The sequence below is a fragment of the Pongo abelii genome, chromosome 10 (genome assembly GCF_028885655.2).
Source record: "Pongo abelii isolate AG06213 chromosome 10, NHGRI_mPonAbe1-v2.0_pri, whole genome shotgun sequence".
Taxonomy (NCBI): Eukaryota; Metazoa; Chordata; class Mammalia; order Primates; family Hominidae; genus Pongo; species Pongo abelii.
Window position 1 is genome coordinate 84,549,957 of NC_071995.2, and position 21,059 is coordinate 84,571,015.

General features: G+C 35.9%; 1 protein-coding gene across 8 annotated transcripts in view; it reads right to left on the reverse strand.

The window, feature by feature from the left end:
* The window catches only part of MGAT4C (MGAT4 family member C), a 480,138-nt gene that overhangs the window by 262,387 nt on the left and 196,692 nt on the right, over nucleotides 1-21,059 (reverse strand). For 3 of the 8 annotated variants that reach the window (XR_010135806.1, XR_008512018.2, XR_008512017.2), the window contains exon 3: nucleotides 8,223-8,512. The exons of the other annotated variants lie outside the window; for them this stretch is intronic. The gene's annotated coding sequence lies outside the window, so the exon portion shown is untranslated. The remainder of the gene's footprint in view (nucleotides 1-8,222; nucleotides 8,513-21,059) is intronic. 8 annotated transcript variants of the gene reach the window in all.

The window sequence follows — 21,059 nt, forward strand, 5'->3', positions numbered from 1 at the left end:
CTGATATATCCACAGACTTTAGAACAGTGCTTAGCACAGGGTTGACACTCAAAAATTTGAATGTAAATAGTCATAATCTAGGTCTCACACAATGGGATAGAATGGAAGAGAAGATACTTTGGTACTCTGAAAGGGCTGGGAAAGGGAAAAATAAAATGAAACAGCCCTTTGCTTACAACCGAATTTAGTGTAATTGGATTCTAATGAAACATTCAAACATTCATAGTTCTTTGTTACGTATTTCCTTCTTTTGTTAACATCAGTTTTCTTCAATCATGACAACAATGGCTAATGGGACCTTTCTGTGTCTGAAAATAAACAGATTCCTGACAGTAAACTGTTTCAGACATAAAATAACCTCTTGACTACTCATTACCCTAAATACTACCACTCGCCTACACAATCCCAAACCTCTGACATACACACAATATAAATATCTGAGAATGTTTTGAATCACTTGATGACAAGGTTCATGAACTCGTATTAAATTTTTGCATCATTAACATCACCAGATGGCCACTGCTTCCTTCATGTTTTAAGGAAGGGTCAGCTGCTTAACTCCCTGGGATTTCCAACAGATCAAATTATTTTAGAACTTACATTTAAAAATTTAAAAAGGAATGAATAAAGTCAGTTTAAATATTGAAAAACAAATCCATCTTTTTGTAGCTCAAATACATTTGCTACTAATATGTAATGAGGGTAGGCGTTTAAGGAAGGGATCTAAGAAATAGTTCCTATGGGACCTCATGGCATATTTGGTTGTAGGGTATGAATTTGATTGTCTACTCTAGTCATTTTGAATGAAATTATTCTGTGTATGTCAAAATTATTCCAAAATTATTCCAAATGTTTCTAATTAGCATTTGAAAACCATCGTGAGTTCAGAAATCATCCTTTAGGACTTGGGATAATTGGCCGGGCGCAGTGGCTCACGCCTGTAATCCCAGCACTTCGGGAGGCCGAGACGGGTGGATCACGAGGTCAGGAGATCGAGACCATCCTGTCTAACCAAGGTGAAACTCTGTCTCTACTGAAAATACAAAAAATTAGCCGGGCATGGTGGCATGCGCCTGTAGTCCCAGCTACTTGGAAGGCTGAGGCAGGAGAATCACTTGAACCCAGGAGGTGGAGGTTGCAGTGAGCCGAGATTGCACCACTGCACTCCAGTCTGGGCGACAGAGACAGACTCCATCTCAAAAAAAAAAAAAATAGGAACTTAGGATAATCAGATGGAGTGACAAACAAATACAAGTGAGATGCAGAGGTGGTCAGAGCATAAGTTATTGGAATTATGGTAGTTTTGACTAGCTTGATTTATTTCTTTTAAAATTGTATTACAAGTAGGCAGAAGCATTTTTAAAATGAGAAAATAAATATAACTGTAGTACAGACAATTTTCAAGATAAAAAATATATAAATTTGGCACCATAGTGTTAACATTGCTATTTATTATTTTTGGGTAAACAATTCCAAATTTTCTTTTTTTCCTATGTATGTTTAAACATATACAACTTATGTTTCCTTTTATTATGCCAATGTGGAAGTAATATATCAAAATGGCTTTCTCTGGACTACCACAATCTACTCATTTTAATATCTACAGTCTCCTCGAATGCCTTCCCGTCTTGTTTTGCTTTTTCCCAGGAAGTGTCTCTCCTATTCACAAAATAGTCTCCTTGGTTACCATGTGGCTTCTACGATTTTCTTCCTCTCCAGGACAGGCTCATAATTTTATCTTCTGAGACTCCCTGTGCCACTGTTCTTTCCATTTCCTTGGATTCTGAAGCCTGTCTGAGGATGTAATAAAGCTGAGATGCTGCTATGATGCCCACTGAATACATGTCCCCCAGGAACTTTTTTCTCTCAGCGCTTAGAAAATGTCCACCTCATATTCCAATGAATATGGGCAGAGAATGTCATGTCTTGTTTAGCAGCACTGCTGTCATATCCGTCTTCTTCTTTCTTTTCTTTTTTTTTTGACACAGAGTTTCACTCTTGTCACCCAGGCTGGAGTGCAGTGGCACAATCTCGGCTCACTGCAACCTCCACCTCCCGGGTTCAAGCGAGTCTCCTGACTCAACCTCCTGAGTAGCTGGCATTACAGGCACCTGACACCATGCCCGGCTAATTTTTTGTATTTTTAGTAGAGACTGGGTTTTGCCATGTTGGGCAGGCTGGTCTAGAACTCCTAACCTCAGGTGATCTGCCGGCCTCTGCCTCCCAAAGTGCTGGGATTACAGGCGTGAACCACTGCGTCTGGCCGCTGTCATATTCTTCTAAAGGTTAACATGTGTTCCCAGTTACTCACAGGTGATTTTCTAAATACGATTGTTTTATAATCACACCCATCCATTTAAAACCAGCAGTAAGTTTCTTGAGGATGGAGTAGCTATACTCCAAGTGACTTGGCTCCCATGTAAGTGAATTCTTGATAGGTCCACAGTGGCAATTCTAGTATTGTGAATCAGATTTCAGTATTGTAGCACACGTATAAAATACATTTTCATATTTAGTTTCTTGCTAAATATAGTTATTCTCATAATATATTGCCCTAATTGCCTTTACTTAACATTACATCATTGGTATCTGTCATGAGTCCACATTCGAATGTAATTCCAAAATTTTAATATTTCCGTAAATGTATTTGAGAGGACACAGTGCAAAAATAGAAATATCTGATACCAAGGATTCTCTATCCTGATGTAGAAACATCATTTTGTGTCTATGATGGCAGAAGGGAAGAATATGATAAATATTTTGACACCCGTATTTCCTAATGGAATTAAATGATGTAGTAGTACAGCTAGAAATATAAACCAGATTATTTCCCCATTTTAATATCAGGTTAGAGTTTCCTGTTTCAAGTTTCTGAATCATCGCTTTTTAATATTCCTCATGTACCTCTTTTTTCAAGTATAATAGCATATTGTTTCATTATATCTTGCCTATGACCTTGTATAGCTTATTCACTTCAATATTTATTGGACTACATTATGCATCAAGTACCACATCAGATGTTGGGGTACAAAGGATACATAAGACATTGTTGCTGCTCTGAGCCACATGGCTACAGTTTTACTTGGAAACTACATGTCCACATTCATCACTTCTATCTATTGACTTTTCTGTAGACCAAAAAAAGAAAATAAAAGAGAGAGAGAGAGTAAAAACTAATATCTAATAGAAATAGAGGCTAAAACCAAAGGGAATCAGTATTCCTCAGGGAAGATTAGGAGTCTAAAATTTTACCTGAGTGCACCTCTATTTTATCTATAGATAATTTTAATTCAATATGCCTCATATCTATATATTTGATGATAAACAAATCTAAAATGCATACAATAAATATTTTTGTAGCAATATTTATCTAAGCCAGTGGAATAAATATATTTGGCTTGAACTAAGAAAACACCCTTCAAACACACAAAGAGAGTTTCTGCAGCTTTCAATGAATCAGGGGAACTTCTTTTGGGGAGAAGCAGGAATCAGAGAATTCTCACATTTACAGGATTTTTCTGCACTCTAATAGAATAAACACTGTATTAGTCCCCCAGTATTTTCTATGTAAGAGAAATAAGGATTTGCATCTGTGAAAAAAATTTCTTATGCTGATAAATCCTGTTTTCTCTTTATGTATGTAAGACTCTAATTTAAAACTAAAAGAAAAAACATTTAGTCAGCAAGGAACAGTTAGGTGTATGTCATTACTGTACTTAGATATTGACTACAGCTAGAAGAATTCTTGTTAAGATCAGCAAAGTGAAACTAAACAAATACAGCCTGTCAACTGACTAACTCTTCAGGGAACAAATATCTACTAGCTGGTAAATATTATCTGGGATTATCAAAGCCATTGTCAAGAAAATGTGAACTTGTGGCTTCTTATGTCTGGAGGGATCATGAAATGTGTGCAGATTTGGATAGAGAAAATAATTAGTTTGATGCTTTTTCTAAGATTTGGCTTCAGATACTATAACTATTATAATGTATAAATTAATGATCAATCTGAATATTAATGATCATAAGGAAGTTCAAATAAATTAGAAGGCAAATAAATAACAAAGTTAAAATAATTAATAATTAATTTTACTATAGCTGTTCTCTCTCAAATAATGATATAGGTAATTGCATTCACAAAAATACAGCAATCTAAGTAAATTTAGAAATGCTTAATGTCTTAAAACATTAAGTTGCAAGAATAATGCTTAAATATATTTCTATTAATACAATAAACAGCATATTTCAATCCAATGTTTTTTCTTTGTTCTCATGAAAAATTGTTCAGTTACAGAAATCAGAAACTGTAGTTGTGTGTCTACTAGGTTGGGAGAATATAGAAAATATAAGGTATTTATGTGGACAAAGGCATGTGATCCAAAATTATGCTAAAATTCAAATTGGAAATTGGAGACAAAGAATGAAGAATATTGTGGTGCATGTGTGTATTCTTGTTCTAATTCTTAGTTTACATTGGTTATATTTCAACTTAATATTCATTCAGTATAAGCCATGCCCTGTGTTAAGTTCTATACATAATAGAATAATGACTACAACATAGTTTCTTGCCCATAAGTAGCTTACAATCTAGTAATGGTATAAGGAAGTACATAATTATATACATGTGAGAAACAAGATGAGCATCTTAAAATGGAATAAACTTCTGTCAGGGACAGTTGGGAAAAGCTTCATGGTGAATGTGATGAAGAAGAACTTGGATTATATGGTAGGAAACATTATTTTACTTATATAAGCTTATATATAACTTTCAGCAAAGCACAGTGTTAAAAAACACAATATGGATATGTAGATGTCTTTTCAGTATGAGCAACATGAAATAATGTCTTTATTGCAGGGAGGAGAAAATGCTTCTGTTCTTCCACCACCCTCAAATTCTGCCAACCTTGCAAATTCCCATGGAAAGAGACAATGTCAATCTAGCTAATCAGAATCTGAAATACTGCGATTGCTCCCCAATAGAATGCAAGGTACACAAAAGGCAAGGATTCAGTTGGCTTTATGTACGTGTCTACATCCTATGATAGTGTCTAGTATATAATAGGTACTTTACCAATGTGTGTTGAATGAATAAAAAAGCACTAAAAATGGTGGTTATTACTTGTTACTAAGTAGTTGTTTTCTTCTATCAGAATGTGTGCTTTTTGAAGGTAGGAACTACCTCTTACTAACTATTAGAAACACATAGTTATTCTGGGCATTGTTTAATGTTTTAGAATGAATGGATGCCAGAAAAAATATTAATGAACAGCCCTACACTCTACATGAAAAGGGCAAATGTCTTGGCATTTCAGATAACATAAATATAAGTGAACAATCTATCAAACATTTAAAGGAAGTCAAACAGGTTTTGACCTTTTCAATTACATCCATCCTTTAACTCAAAGGCATTATTAGCACTTAAATTACAGTGTTTGTGTAAACAAATTTCAGTTCAACTAGTCATCTTCTGGAGGAAAACAAATGTGTCCAGTGTAAGTTGATCTAATTACGAAGTAGAAAATCAGAATTTGTCACAAAGGAGAAGCTGATGATGCCAACATATCGTTTGCCAGTCTGATCAGGAAAAGGAACACAAAACACAGAAATAAATTGCACTTTCATGTGCTTACATGGGAAAGGAAAAACTCCAAAGAGAAAATCTCTGAGCAACACAAAAGGAATTTCACCTCTGCCACTTGCAGGGTAAAACAAAAGATTTTGAATAATGTGTTTCCCCAGATTTGTAGCAAAGATGACTCTGGAAATTTGACCTTTAACAGATGACTACTTCAAACACTCCCTCTTTTTTTTTACTTTTTTTCTAATTTATGTGCCAAATGGGAAAAGTAATTTCCATTATATTATGAACAGTTCATCCCCTCCCTCACTGCATTTTCTCAGGGTCAACACAATCATCAGCAGTAATGCATGTCTACTATAGTTGAGGTGGTAGAAAAGCCGAGTCAAATTGAAATAAAACCCTGACGAAAAATTTATGCCTCGAGTTTTAATATCATCGATGGTCTGGTAATCAGATATAATGTGTTAGAAATCTGTGGAGATTATAAATCAGATTTTTCTCACTAATAGAAACTTTCTAAAACATTCCCTTTAGCAAATTATTTTCTTAAGAAGTGGCAGAGATGATATTTTGCACATATTTGAAAAGAGAACTTTTCTGGCACAAAGCAATTTTTAAGCTAAAAGAGATAACTTATCCTTAGGCAAGATCCATTAAAAATGTTTTGATTCTTTTTATGAATTCTCAATATACTTGGGGTAGAGCAAAACTCCTACTTATTATATTTGTGTACCTAACCAGTGGGTTACATTCTGCCTTTCTAATCATCTGCCTATGTAACTACCCATGTAACATGAACAAAGGATTGGCTTATTGTAAGGCAGAGGGTTTAACTAATCAAAGAATCTAATTCTGGAAATCAAGTATATACAACAATCATCACAATCTAAATGTTAATAATTAATGTCTTTATATTACTAAGTAGAACTGAGGAACCTCAGAACCTATGTATTTGAATTCCTCTGAACATATAAGTGATATACAGGGTATTTAGTCCTCTTTCATTTAAAATTATCTTAGATTCACCCAGTTAATATAGAGTATAGAATTCTAACATTCATTTTGGCAATATAACAATAGTATACTGCATTTGTATAGAAATTTATTGTTGACAATGAATATGCTCATAATGATATTATTTAATACCAAGTAACAGCCTTCTAAGAAAGACAAATGTCATTAGACATTATAAAATCAAAGCTTAAAGGGGTTAAGTGTGGCTCATGCCTGTAATTCCAGCACCTGGGGAGGCCAAGGCGGGGTGATCACTTGAGGTCAGGAGTTTGAGATCAGCCTGGCCAAAATGGCAAAACCCCATTTCTACTAAAGATACAAAAAAAATTATCTGGGCATGGTGGCACGTGCCTGGAATCCCAGCTACTCAGAAGGCTGAGGCAAGAAAATTACTTGAACCCGGGAGGCCGAGTGAGCCGAGGTAGCACCACTGTACTCCAGCCTGGGCGACAAGCGAGACTCTTCCAAAAAAGAAAAAAAAAGGAGGGGGGTGGGGAGGGGGGTTAAATAACTTACTAAAGATTTCCAGTTTCAGCAAGATGGTCCCATTTTGATTATTTATGTGTATGGAAAAATTTTAAAGTTAAAAATCCAACACTTATTTAACAAATAAATATCAGCTTGTTATCTATTCTTATTTTGGTGATTGGCTAAGATAACATTCACAGAAGAGTTCAAGAAATTTTTTTTTCTCAAATAAATTAACATAAGATATATTATCAACTACTTCAAATGTGGTCAGATTTGGAAGGAGAAACAGTGTAACAGAGTACTTGAGAACACAAGATCTGATGCCAGTGTGTTTTGGTTTAAACCTTAACTTGGTCATTCACTCTCTGTCCTTAGACTATTTATTCTCTCTCACCTTCAGTAATTTTTCAGATAAATATGGGGAAAATGAACCTAACTTGGAGGGTTATGCTGTGGTTGAATGAAATAAAACGTGAACAGATTGAGAAGAAAGCCGAATACAAGTGTCCCACCTACACATTGCCTATTTGTTTATTAATGCATCAACAAGGAATGCCAAATAAAGAGTTGCCCTCAGCCACTCTGGTATTGAATCAATGAGTATGTGTGTACATGTTAATGTGTGTGTCAAGGAGAAAAACAAATAATTGGCAGCTGGATAAGAGGAGAAAATAAATTTCACAAGTTTGAAGGTGAGGATTTGACTGGGAATGTCACCACTTACTAACACAGAACACCTATATCTGGACTCTGTGAAATGCTCTTTGATGTTATGTGGAGAGAAAAACACTCCCTGATCCCATACAGCAGTCAGTACATGGCATTTCCTATAACATTATAGGTAAAATTTTAATAATTTGTAGAATCAACAGCTGTAATCTGCCAGCAGTGGTGAAAAGATTCAATGAGGCAGGTAATCGCTGAGGCAGTCTCTAGGTTATTCTGTTTTAGATTTTTTAAACTTAGATTTATTCTGTTGTATCATATGTAGTGTTACGAATTTTGCATGACTACTGCCCTTGTGGTGCAATGTGAATTAAATGGGTTTTAGAAAGGAAAGTGGTATTTTGCAGGAAACAGTTTTCTTCATAAGCAGCTTATATTGCAAGTCTGTTTTCAAAGAGGTAAATTCATATGATGAAGTTTTGGTGCTTACTCAGTAAGCAACTAGGAATTTGGAAGCAAGCCAAGGGGCCAGTCCTTAACACATTTAAATCAAAACCAATATTATAGGCTAGCAGACACTTTGATGCTAATGACACATTACATTATTCTTCAGATCTTTGTTACAAGGACTCAGAACGTGCAGCCCTTGATAGGTGACAGCCTTGCTGGGTTTCAAGGAGTAGAAACTTTGATTCCTCTGAGTTACTAGGTTTCACAGTTGCAGCAGGTTGGACTTGATATTTTGTTGGTGAATTCCAGGACAATTTCTTCCTACTACAACTACAAAGAAGGGTGAATTAAGCATGCTTGTTAATAGCAAAGCAGAGGAACACAATTTCACTTACAGTTTTTTTTTCTTTTGAATTTGATGAGGAATTCCCTTTCTAAATAGGTATGATATGAGCATCTAAAAATATTCATAATTTAAAGAAAAACTCATGAAAATAACTATTTTTTGAGCTGAATTATCCTCTATGTTTCCTTGTGAAATAAAATTGCAGTAAGTATATGTATATATTCATTTTACAGCATTTCTTGATATCAAAATTAGTTAAAGACAGCTCAGCTCTGTTTGTTTTATTCTATTATGACTTCAAAAGTTTGTGATTTATTTTCTACTATATACAAGTTTATAATATGTATTATGTAATGGATTAACTAAATGTTCTTATATAGAACTGGATATTTTATTCTCAAGTGATCTTTGATATTAATTTATTTTATGTTTTTCAAATAATGTATGCTATCATAGTAGCAATAGTAATAACAATAAAAAGGCATGAAAATGGGCCAGGATGAACATTTCTTATTTAGTACACACAGTTCAGATTGAAAAAGCCATCTGGTTTAGTTTTTTGTAAAAAACATGTATGTGTTTCCCTAAAGATGAATTCCAGAGAACATCTAATAATAAGATATTTAAATTGAATTATTTGAAATAGTGATATAACATTATCTTAGACTAATGTACAGCCAGCATTTGGGGAAAAAATTACAAGTAAAGAAAACAAAGGATTTGAATTGATTTTTATGAAATGATAGGTAACTGAAGATTAATATACTCAGTCCTTTATGTCATGTGGATGTTTATTGAAGAATGACTGTATGCCTAACATTGCACTTTGTATGCACACTTGAGAGAAACTCTCCATCAAGTATGAATCTCTGTGCTGAGTCAGCATGCTGCTGTGGTTTGAGTATCATTCTAAATGCAAAATAGGTACCAATCTGTGTCTGGTAAATAGTGTATGCAAGCATAAGTCCTGGTTTGCACTGACAGTTCTTGGGTACGTAGTCAGAAATCTTGACAACTCATACATCAGTGCAAAGCTCTTGGCCGACACTAGTTGTCCCCTCTACTTAATAACCTCTCTTTTTCCCTTCACATTAGTTGCTTGAGTTTTGTCTCCCCTAATTTACTCTAATTCATTCCTAAAACTTTTCTAATTTGTATTCTTCCCACACTACCCCACTGCAACTGCTATTCCCAAGGTCACCAGTGACCTCCTTTTTGCTAAAACTAATCAACATTTCTCAGTTTTTGTTTTTGTTTTTTTCCCACACATGAACTGGTACTTCATCTGACACCATTGCCTCCTTCCATCTTCCTGAAATAAATGTTTAAATTCTCATTACATCTCTTTTAGTGTTTTGTCTACTTACTTGGGCTGTTTTGCTTCATTCTGTCTCTTCTTAAATGTTGATATTTTTAAAAGACCTGTGCTTAGCCTTTTATTTTTTTCTTTTACTTATAAAACAAACAAAACCTCACTTATTCCATTGCTGGGTTAGTTCATACATCTTCATAGGTTTATTTATATTCGTATGGTTCCCAGGGCAGCTTTTTCCCATGAACTCTGGGTCTATAGATTCGGCAGCATAATTAATATTCTTTTGACTCCACTTGCTCAGATTCATCTACTCTTCTTCTTCCCCATGCTATCACCTCTGTTTAGGTCGCATCGTCTCTTTCCTCAATAAATTTTAATGTACACTTGACTGATATATCTGTTTTAAGATTGTCTAGCTTCAGTCCATCAATAATCAAAAGGGATTTTTTATAAAATATAAATGTATTCATGTCACTTTTCTAATAAAGCTAAAACTCTCCAGTGACTTCCTCCTTCAAACAGATTACGACATAAACTACATACTAAGGCGTTACAAGATTTATTTTGTAATAGTTCCTCTCCTTCCCTCCACCCCCTTGTTTCAGCCTCTGTCACTTAACTCAATGCTATTGTCATACTGACTTTTTTCAGGTTGATATGGAATATAAATTGTTCTCTCTATCTCTGAGTGCTTGTATATGCTGTCTGAAATGCCGTATCATTGTACTTGGCTAATTCTGTTCATTGTTTTATATCTAATCTTAGAAAGTACTCTTCTTAGAGTCTTTTCTCCACACACTGAAGGCTAGTTTAAGCACCTTTCCTGTGAATCTCATAGTACCTAGCTCCTGAGTAGATACTTGCTTCCTTCATTAAAGTGTGATTCTGGAAGGCCAGCCCTGAGTCTTACTTATTGTTATTATCCTTAGAGTTTAGCATAGTGACTGGAATAAAGTTGGTGTTAAATAAATATCTATGGTGTGATTTCAAAACCACTACTACCAACCACTCCAAAAACCTAAGAAGCAAGTCTACATAACAGAAGGTCAGCATATTTTAAGATATACTCTTGGATTAACATAGCATTATGTCACAACTGTATACAAAAATCTATATTTTTTTCTTTGCAGCAGACTGAAAGGTCTAATTTATGGCCATTTAAAATGTGAGCACAGATATCCTACTGACATCACAGAAATACATGGTTCATGTGTCACTGAAAGTACATATGTTTTCAATGAAAGTACAAGAAAATAAGGAAAGGTACAGTCTAATGTAACAATTTAAAGGTAGAGTGTTTTCAGGGTTGGTTGATGTAGCGTCTCTACAAAACTATCAAAGGCCTGGATTCTTTTCAGCACTCAGCCCTCCCATACTAATTATCTTGGTTCTCTGGCTACTTATAGTTGGTAAGATATTTGTAGCAGCTCCACAAAAGATATTGCATTTATGTGTCTTTATTTTAGTCAAAAGAATTATCATCATTTCCACCCTTATCCCAGCAGGTTTCTGCCTCTACCTTATAAGCAAAAATTAGGTCTCAGTTTTATTTCTAGCAAGGAAGATGGGCTTATAACTATTGTCATAAATTAATAAAGGGAGAAGTATAAATGGATGACAAGAAGTTAAACATCATTGCTAATACAAAACCAAGTGCCAAAAGGTTGCCACTATTTAGGGTCTGAATCCAATGCCAACACATAGGATGCTTCTTTATTAAGTCTATATGTGAATATCACGGATGGAAACAGTGAACAGGGAGTTCTTACATGGTCAGTTAAAATAGTATAATTGCAAGCAGATATACCTACTAAATAATTAAAGGACCATCTCAAGTTCAACTAGAAAAAACACAAAAGTTGATTCTAGAGGTAACAGAAATAATTTAATATGAGCAAAATATTCTGCAGCCATGAGACTAAAAAGCAGAGTTATTTAATGTGATTATCTTGGTAAACAGGTCCTAAAGATGATTTCAAAAAACATTAGCCAAATTTGTATACCTGGTAAAGGCTTTATCTTGAACAAGAAAAATGTATTGTATGTCCCGTTAGCTCAGTCTTTAATATATGATATATAAAATATGTTAATATTTATATATATTTATATGTGTATTCCATTTCTAATTACATATATTTAGAGAGGAAAGGTGGGGGAGAGAGAAAGAAAGAATGTGGATATACAGTTTAATATAAACATAATAAGGATATAGAAAACACACACACCACACATATACACAAACACACACATACAAATGAACAAAATGGCAATCTATCTACCTAATAAAACAGTGTGAATTAAAGTTCTGGATATAGATAACCTACTTATAAGTTGTTTCCTAGCTCTATTATTCACGAGCAGTGTGACTTTCCTAAATAATCCTAGGTTTTCTTATTAAAATTGTGACAGTTTGCAATTTAGGATTGTTGAGCAATTAAAGGGGAAAATGTGAAGGAGGAGGAGCCAAGATGGCCAAATAGGAACAGCTCCAGTCTACAGCTCCCAGCGTGAGCGAGGCAGAAGATGGGTGATTTCTGCATTTCCATCTGAGGTACCGGGTTCATCTCACTAGGGAGTGCCACACAGTGGGCGCAGGTCAGTGGGTGTGCACAACGTGTGCGAGCCAAAGAAGGGCGAGGCATTGCCTCACTTGGGAAGCGCAAGGGGTCAGGGAGTTCCCTTTCCTAGTCAAAGAACGGGGTGACAGACGGCACCTGGAAAATCGGGTCACTCCCACCCGAATACTGCGCTTTTCCGACGGGCTTAAAAAACGGCGCACCAGGAGATTATAACCCGTACCTGGCTCAGAGGGTCCTACGCCCACAGAGTCTCGCTGATTGCTAGCACAGCAGTCTGAGATCAAACTGCAAGGCGGCAGCGAGGCTGGGGGAGGGGCGCCCGCCATTGCCCAGGCTTGCTTAGGTAAACAAAGCAGCAGGGAAGCTCGAACTGGGTGGAGCCCACCACAGCTCAAGGAGGCCTGCCTGCCTCTGTAGGCTCCACCTCTGGGAGCAGGGCACAGACAAACAAAAAGACAGCAGTAACCTCTGCAGACTTAAATGTCCCTGTCTGACAGCTTTGAAGAGAGCAGTGGTTCTCCCAGCATGCAGCTGGAGATCTGAGAACGGGCAGACTGCCTCCTCAAGTGGGTCCCTGACCCCTGACCCCTGAGCAGCCTAACTGGGAGGCACCCCCTAGCAGGGGCAGACTGACACCTCACATGGCCAGGTACTCCAACAGACCTGCAGCTGAGGGTCCTGTCTGTTAGAAGGAAAACTAACAAACAGAAAGGACGTCCACACCAAAAACCCATCTGTACATCACCATCATCTAAGACCAAAAGTAGATAAAACCACAAAGATGGGGAGAAAACAGAGCAGAAAAACTGGAAACTCTAAAAAGCAGAGCACCTCTCCTCCTCCAAAGGAACGCAGTTCCTCACCAGCAATGGAACAAAGCTGGATGGAGAATGACTTTGATGATCTGAGAGAAGAAGGCTTCAGACGATCAAATTACTCCGAGCTACGGGAGGATATTCAAACCAAAGGCAAAGAAGTTGAAAACTTTGAAAAAAATTTAGAAGAATGTATAACTAAAATAACCAATACAGAGAAGTGCTTAAAGGAGCTGATGGAGCTGAAAACCAAGGCTTGAGAACTACGTGAAGAATGCGGAAGCCTCAGGAGCCAATGCGATCAAATGGAAGAAAGGGTATCAGCAATGGAAGATGAAATGAATGAAATGAAGTGAGAAGGGAAGTTTAGAGAAAAAAGAATAAAAAGAAACGAGCAAAGCCTCCAAGAAATATGGGACTATGTGAAAAGACCAAATCTATGTCTGATTGGTGTACCCGAAAGTGACGGGGAGAATGGAACCAAGTTGGAAAACACTCTGCAGGATATTATCCAGGAGAACTTCCCCAATCTAGCAAGGCAGGCCAACATTCAGATTCAGGAAATACAGAGAACACCACAAAGATACTCCTCGAGAAGAGCAACTCCAAGACACATAATTGTCAGATTCATCAAAGTTGAAATGAAGGAAAAAATGTTAAGGGCAGCCATAGAGAAAGGTCGGGTTACCCTCAAAGGGAAGCCCATCAGACTAACAGCGGATCTCTCGGCAGAAACTTTACAAGCCAGAAGAGAGTGGGGGCCAATATTCAACATTCTTAAAGAAAAGAATTTTCAACCCAGAATTTCATATCCTGCCAAACTAAGCTTCATAAGTCAAGGAGAAATAAAATACTTTACAGACAAGCAAATGCTGAGAGATTTTGTCACCACCAGGCCTGCCCTAAAAGAGCTCCTGAAGGAAGCGCTAAACATGGAAAGGCACAACCGGTACCAGCTGCTGCAAAATCATGCCAAAATGTAAAGACCATCGAGACTAGGAAGAGACTGCATCAACTAATGAGCAAAATAACCAGCTAACATCATAATGACAGGATCAAATTCACACATAACAATATTAACTTTAAATGTAAATGGACTAAATGCTCCAATTAAAAGACACAGACTGGCAAATTGGATAAAGAGTCAAGACCCATCAGTGTGCTGTATTCAGGAAACCCATCTCATGTGCAGAGACACACATAGGCTCAAAATAAAAGGATGGAGGAAGATCTACCAAGCAAATGGAAAACAAAAAAAGGCAGGGGTTGCAATCCTAGTCTCTGATAAAACAGACTTTAAACCAACAAAGATCAAAAGAGACAAAGAAGGCCATTACATAATGGTAAAGGGATCAATTCAACAAGAAGAGCTAACTATCCTAAATATATATGCACCCAATACAGGAGCACCCAGATTCATAAAGCAAGTCCTGAGTGACCTACACAGAGACTTAGACTCCCACACATTAATAATGGGAGACTTTAACACCCCACTGTCAACATTAGACAGATCAATGAGACAGAAAGTCAACAAGGATACCCAGGAATTGAACTCAGCTCTGCACCAAGCGGACCTAATAGACATCTACAGAACTCTCCACCCCAAATCAACAGAATATACATTTTTTTCAGCACCACACCACACCTATTCCAAAATTGACCACATACTTGGAAGTAAAGCTGTCCTCAGCAAATGTAAAAGAACAGAAATTATAACAAACTATCTCTCAGATCACAGGGCAATCAAGCTAGAACTCAGGATTAAGAATCTCACTCAAAACTGATCAACTACATGGAAACTGAACAACCTGCTCCTGAATGACTAATGGGTACATAACAAAATGAAGGCAGAAATAAAGATGTTCTTTGAAACCAACGAGAACCAAGACACAACATACCAGAGTCTCTGGGATGCATTCAAAGCAGTGTGTAGAGGGAAATTTATAGCACTAAATGCCCACAAGAGAAAGCAGGAAAGATCCAAAATTGACACCCTAACATCACAATTAAAAGAACTAGAAAAGCAAGAGCAAACACATTCAAAAGCTAGCAGAAGGCAAGAAATAACTAAAATCAGAGCAGAACTGAAGGAAATAGAGACACAAAAAACCCTTCAAAAAATTAATGAATCCAGGAGCTGGTTTTTTGAAAGGATCAACAAAATTGATAGACCGCTAGTAAGATTAATAAAGAAAAAAAGAGAGATGAATCAAATAGATGCAATAAAAAATGATAAAGGGGATATCACCACCGATCCCACAGAAATACAAACTACCATCAGAGAATACTACAAACACCTCTACACAAATAAACTAGAAAATCTAGAAGAAATGGATAAATTCCTTGACACATACACTCTCCCAAGACTAAACCAGGAAGAAGTTGAATCTCTGAATAAACCAATAACAGGAGCTGAAACTGTGGCAATAATCAATAGCTTACCAACCAAAAAGAGTCCAGGACCAGATGGATTCACAGCCGAATTCTACCAGAGGTACAAGGAGGAACTGGTACCATTCCTTCTAAACTATTCCAATCAATAGAAAAAGAGGGAATCCTCCCTAACTCATTTTATGAGGCCAGCATCATCCTGATACCAAAGCCGGGCAGAGACACAACCAAAAAAGAGAATTTTAGACCAATATCCTTGATGAACATTGATGCAAAAATCCTCAATAAAATACTGGCAAACAGAATCCAGCAGCACATCAAAAAGCTTATCCACCATGATCAAGTGGGCTTCATCCCTGGGATGAAAGGCTGGTTCAATATACGCAAATCAATAAATGTAATCCAGCATATAAACAGAACCAAAGACAAAAACCACATGATTATCTCAATAGATGCAGAAAAGGCCTTTGACAAAATTCAACAACCCTTCATGCTAAAAACTCTCAATAAATTAGGTATTGACGAGACGCATCTCAAAATAATAAGAGCTATCTATGACAAACCCACAGCCAATATCATACTGAATGGGCAAAAACTGGAAGCATTCCCTTTGAAAACTGGCACAAGACAGGGATGCCCTCTCTCACCACTCCTATTCAACATAGTGTTGGAAGTTGTGGCCAGGGCAATTAGGCAGTAGAAGGAAATAAAGGGTATTCAATTAGGAAAAGAGGAAGTCAAATTGTCCCTGTATGCAGATGACATGATTGTATATCTAGAAAACCCCATTGTCTCAGCCCAAAATCTCCTTAAGCTGATAAGCAACTTCAGCAAAGTCTCAGGATACAAAATCAATGTACAAAAATCATAAGCATTCTTATACACCAACAACAGACAAACAGAGAGCCAAATCATGAGTGAACTCCCATTCACAATTGCTTCAAAGAGAATAAAATACCTAGCAATCCAACTTACAAGGGACATGAAGGACCTCTTCAAGGAGAACTACAAACCACTGCTCAAGGAAATAAAAGAGGATACAAACAAATGGAAGAACATTCCATGCTCCTGGGTAGGAAGAATCAATATCATGAAAATGGCCATACTGCCCAAGGTAATTTACAGATTCAATGCCATCCCCATCAAGCTACCAATGACTTTCTTCACAGAATTGGAAAAAACTACTTTAAAGTTCATACGGAACCAAAAAAGAGCCCGCATTGCCAAGTCAATCCTAAGCCAAAAGAACAAAGCTGGAGGCATCATGCTACCTGACTTCAAACTATACTACAAGGCTACAGTAACCAAAACAGCATGGTACTGGTACCAAAACAGAGATATAGATCAATGGAACAGAACAGAGCCCTTAGAAATAACGCCGCATATCTACAACTATCTGATCTTTGACAAACCTGAGAAAAACAAGCAATGGGGAAAGGATTCCCTATTTAATAAATGGTGCTGGGAAAACTGGCTAGCCATTTGTACAAAGCTGAAACTGGATCCCTTCCTTACACCTTATACAAAAATCAATTCAAGATGGATTAAAGTCTTAAACGTTAGACCTAAAACCATAAAAACCCTAGAAGGAAACCTAGGCACTACCATTCAGGACATAGGCATGGGCAAGGACTTCATGTCTAAAACACCAAAAGCAATGGCAACAAAAGCCAACATTGACAAATGGGATCTAATTAAACTAAAGAGCTTCTGCACAGCAAAAGAAACTACCATCAGAGTGAACAGGCAACCTACAAAATGGGAGAAAATTTTCCCAACCTACTCATCTGACAAAGGGCTAATATCCAGCATCTACAATGAACTCAGACAAATTTACAAGAAAAAAACAAACAACCCCATCAAAAAGTGGGTGAAGGACATGAACAGACACTTTTCAAAAGAAGACATTTATGCAGCCAAAAAACACATGAAAAAATGCTCACCATCACTGGCCATCAGAGAAATGCAAATCAAAACCACAATTAGATACCATCTCACACCAGTTAGAATGGCAATCATTAAAAAGTCAGGAAACAACAGGTGCTGGAGAGGATATGGAGAAATAGGAACACTTTTACACTGTTGGTGGGACTGTAAACTAGTTCAACCATTGTGGAAGTCAGTGTGGCGATTCCTCAGGGATCTAGAACTAGAAATTCCATTTGACCCAGCCATCCCATTACTGGGTATATACCCAAAGGACTATAAATCATGCTGCTATAAAGACACATGCACACGTATGTTTATTGCCGCATTATTCACAATAGCAAAGACTTGGAACCAACCCAAATGTCCAACAATGATAGACTGGATTAAGAAAATGTGGCACATATACACCATGGAATACTATGCAGCCATAAAAAATGATGAGTTCATGTCCTTTGTAGGGACATGGATGAAATTGGAAATCATCATTCTCAGTCAACTATGACAAGAACAAAAAACCAAACACCACATATTCTCACTCATAGGTGGGAATTGAACAATGAGAACATGTGGACACAGGAAGGGGAACATCACACTCTGGGGACTGTTGTGGGGTGGGGGGATGGGAGACGGATAGCATTGGGAGATATACCTAATGCTAGATGACGAGTTGGTGGGTGCTGCGCACCAGGATGGCACATGTATACATATGTAACTAACCTGCACATTGCGCACATGTACCCTAAAACCTAAAGTATAATAATAATAAATAAATAAATTAATTAATTAAAAAAATAAAATAAAATAAAATAAAATAAAATAAGAAAGAAATAAAAAAAGGGGAAAATGTGTAAGTGTTCAACACAGTGCCTAGCATGCTTTAAACATCACTTGAATATTAGCTATAATAAAATAAAAATTATTATTTACAATATTAGACATACACTATAGCCATAATAAAAGTATAAGCAAGATCTTATTCATAAAACTTTTTAAATTCGTCTATTAAAACCTTTTATTTAATCAGGCTCAAAGAGCAGACCAAAACCATTGCTTCTATAAGTTCAATTTCTTTCCTTTATTCATATCTCTTTGGAAATTAAACAGACAGATAATGCCATACAGATGAATATTAGGAGAGAAATTTGTGTTGCTGTAAGTCCTTTGAAGCTCACCATCTACTTACAATAAAGTTTTCTGAAAATGTGAATCACAGATATGACATTAGGGACGATAGAAAACAAAAGACCAACAAGAAAACATGAAAAAGTGTCATAGTGTAATTAACTGTAACAGTTAATTCATAGATAATTTTATCTTGCGATCTTGAAGGAAAATAATAACTAAAGTCTACCCAAATTTTCTTCGTTCATAGTCTGTGGTCTTGGCCTCTTGCACAAATAAGCATAAAATATCCACACTGGGGCTGTAGAGTCATTTGAAATATATGGCATTATTTTTGAAAAATTTGGATACATTTTAGTTATCATTTACTGTGAAGTCAATATATAGCCATCAATAAGTATAATGAATGAGTTTGTTTAGTCATTTCTCTTTACTTTTTGATAAGCTGTGTGAACCTAAAATAAAATTAAGAAGTCAAAAAAAATGCATTAGTGGCTTTTGTTCTCCGATGAAGTCACTATTAAGGGGTATGTAAATCCTACATGTTAGAGTAGACAAAGCTTTTCTTCTGTCAGTACATTGCATAGTCAAGTAATACAAAAGACTGAACACATGGAAGATGCTTTGAGCTCTTTTCAAAGAATAATCCATGATAAAAATAATTTACTTGTCTTGTGTGTTACCATATTTTATTTTAATCATTTTCATAATTTTCTTATGCTATCTGATGTTTTCTAACACAATCATCAAGCTTACAAAATCATAAAAAAATCATTACAGTACAAATGTAGGCACATGCATTATCAGTCATAAGGTTTATTTGAATTCAGCTTACACGGTTTCAGGGTTAGCAGTTACAAAGCTGTTAGCTGAAGGGGAAGCTCTAATGTACTGGAAAACTTGGACAGCACAGATACAGCTTCATCATGGATCTAAATTTGTATTGTATGCCATCTTCAAATTGTTGAGCCTTTTTACTCAATAATCAATAATTTCATCCAGCACAATAATAAAATGTAGAATTATTTATGGTTATAATTATGGTGTACTTTTTCAGTCACAAGAGAATGAAAAAGTTACTGGAGAGGTGATGTGATTTAATGAAAAGGCCATTGAATAAGCAGCTAAGGCTCTCAAATGAGATAATGAATGTGAAAGCCTTTGAAATAAGATAAAGTATTATGCAAACTCATAGTATTAATATTAAAAGCCTAAAGTGTTCATTTCTAGTGGACCTCATGGGTTTTTTAGCTGTCTATCAGAATCACATTAAAAAGTATTCTATAAAAACAGTAATATTTGGTACCATATGAAAATCTAAGACTCATCTTTTAACGTCAAACTTGGAATTTTCTCCTTTTATGATATTAAAGGGTGACCCTTAAGATCCGTTCTGCACAAAATATTTTAACTTTTTTTTTTTATAGTGGTATTCTGCGAGTGTTCTTGTCTTTTACTTTTAGGAAATGTGTCATAGCAACTGCATTATTAAAACTAGGTATATTCCAAAAAGTTTGTCAGACACCATGACACATTTTGATTCAATCTCAGTGGAGTAACTGCAATGTAATTGTCCCAAAGTCATCACTTTTGGATGTCTCAATAAATCTGGCTTTGGTAACATGAAACTTTTTATTTAGGAAAGCTCGTGGAGGAAGGAACATGACTACTTTTTCTGTAAAATGCCAAATTACACAGAAATTTAATTTAAGGCTTAAATTAAATTTACGAAAGCCTTAAATTAATTTCAGAAGCCAGAGCCATCTCTCTCTCTCTCTCTACTTCAGCTGACACGTAAATGTATTTCAAAGAAGTATGTTTTACAATTAAAAGTAATATCAATTAAAATTAATATGTATTCATTTCATATCCTTTCAGATATCTTTTCCAAGTGAAGTTGAAAAATCTTCATAAAACAATCCCATTAATCCTTAGAGCATTCTTATGAGGAAAGTAGAAACAGAAATGTTATTCATCCTTTTATAAAGTGAGAAAAATAAAGTATAAAGGATTTTAGGTAAGCTATAACAATTAAGTCAGTGGGAGATCCAGACATACAACAAAGGTTTTATAATTCTTCTTCTTTTACTTTACTCTAATAATGGCATTTTTAATGCTTTTACTTTTCTTTATTGATTAAAAGATCTTATCCCTCTCTTCTCAGATGGAACATGTGCTCCTGGAAGGCAGGAGATATAAAATATAATTTTAAAATTATATCTCTAATGCCTATTCTAATGTGCAGAAAGCAATTAATAAATATATTTGAAATTGAATTAAATCAAATGTGCTTTGTTTTTCATTTCAAAAGCACACACACATACACACACATATATATAATATATATCATATATATGTGTGTGTTTTGTTTTTATTCAAA